This window comes from Arachis hypogaea, chromosome 16, assembly GCF_003086295.3.
Source record: "Arachis hypogaea cultivar Tifrunner chromosome 16, arahy.Tifrunner.gnm2.J5K5, whole genome shotgun sequence".
NCBI lineage: Eukaryota > Viridiplantae > Streptophyta > Magnoliopsida > Fabales > Fabaceae > Arachis > Arachis hypogaea.
Window position 1 is genome coordinate 107,647,282 of NC_092051.1, and position 1,902 is coordinate 107,649,183.

General features: G+C 42.0%; 1 non-coding gene across 1 annotated transcript; it reads right to left on the minus strand.

Annotated features, from left to right (window-relative positions):
- Window positions 1–324: 324 nt before the first annotated feature.
- Window positions 325–432, minus strand: LOC112760266 (small nucleolar RNA R71). Its single transcript, XR_003180716.1, has one exon. It is a non-coding gene; the product is annotated as a small nucleolar RNA R71 (small nucleolar RNA).
- Window positions 433–1,902: the final 1,470 nt, after the last annotated feature.

Consider the following 1,902-nt stretch of genomic DNA (forward strand, 5'->3'; position numbering starts at 1 on the left):
GGGAGAAGCATCTCTATCCCTGCCATTGGAGCAAACAACTTTGAGCTTAAGCCTCAATTAGTTTCTCTAATGCAACAGAATTGCAAGTTTCATGGACTTCCATTGGAAGATCCTCATCAGTTCTTAGCTGAATTCTTGCAAATCTGTGACACTGTCAAGACCAATGGGGTTGACCCTGAAGTCTACAGACTTATGCTCTTTTCTTTTGCTGTAAGAGACAGAGCTAGAACATGGTTGGATTCACAACCTAAGGAAAGCCTGAACTCTTGGGAAAAGCTAGTCAATGCCTTCTTGGCAAAGTTCTTTCCACCTCAAAAATTGAGTAAGCTTAGAGTGGAAGTCCAAACCTTTAGACAGAAGGATGGTGAGTCCCTCTATGAAGCTTGGGAGAGATACAAGCAATTGATCAGAAGGTGCCCTTCTGACATGCTTTCAGAATGGAGCATCATAGGAATCTTCTATGATGGTCTGTCTGAACTATCCAAGATGTCATTGGATAGCTCTGCTGGAGGATCTTTTCATCTGAAGAAGATGCCTGCAGAAGCTCAAGAACTCATTGAAATGGTTGCAAATAACCAATTTATGTACACCTCTGAAAGGAATCCTGTGAATAATGGGACAACTCAGAAGAAATGAGTTCTTGAGATAGATACTCTGAATGCCATATTGGCTCAGAATAAAATATTGACCCAACAAGTCAATATGATTTTTCAGAGTCTGTCAGGAATGCAAGCAGCAACAAGCAGTACTAAGGAAGCTTCCTCTGAAGAAGAAGCTTATGATCCTGAGAACCCAGCAATGGAAGAGGTAAATTACATGGGAGAATCCTATGGAAACACCTATAATCCTTCATGGAGAAATCATCCAAATCTCTCATGGAAGGATCAACAGAGACCTCAACAAGGTTTCAACAACAATAATGGTGGAAGAAACAGGTTTAGCAATAGCAAGCATTTTCCATCATCTTCTCAGCAACAAACAGAGAATTCTAAGCAGAGCCACTCTGACTTAGCAACCATTGTCTCTGATTTAATCAAAACCACTAAAAGTTTCATGAATGAAACAAGGTCCTCCATTAGAAATTTGGAGGCACAATTGGGTCAGCTGAGTAAGAAAATTACTGAACTCCCTCCTAGCACTCTCCCTAGCAATACAGAAGAGAATCCAAAAAGAGAGTGCAAGGGCATAACCACATCTCACATAGCCAAACATGGAGAGGAGGAAGAGGCAGTGATTCCCACTGAGGAAGACCTCAATGGATGCCCACTGACCTCCATCGAGTTCCCTAATGAGGAATCATGGGAATCTGAGGCTCATTCTAAGACCATAGAGATTCCATTGAATTTACTTCTGCCTTTCATAAGCTCTGATGAGTATTCTTCCTCTGAAGAGGATGAAGATGTCACTGAAGAGCAAGTTGCTAAGTACCTTGGAGCAATCATAAAGCTAAATGCCAAGTTATTCGGTAATGAGACTTGGGAGAATGAACCTCCATTGCTCATCAAAGAACTGGATGACTTGACTAGGCAGAGATTACCTCAAAAGAGACAGGACCCTGGAAAGTTCTCAATCCCTTGTACCATAGGCACCATGATCTTTGAGAAGGCTCTGTGTGACCTAGGGTCAAGCATAAACTTCATGCCTCTCTCTATAATGGAGAAGCTAGGGATCATTGAGGTACAAGCTGCAAGAATCTCACTAGAGATGGCAGACAATTCAAAGAAACAGGCTTATGGACTTGTAGAGGATGTCTTGGTCAAGGTTGAAGACCATTACATCCCTGCTGATTTCATAATCCTAGAAACTGGGAAGTGTATGGATGAATCCATCATCCTTGGCAGACTCTTCCTAGCCACAGCAAAGGCTGTGATTGATGTTGACAGAGGAGAATTGATCATTCAA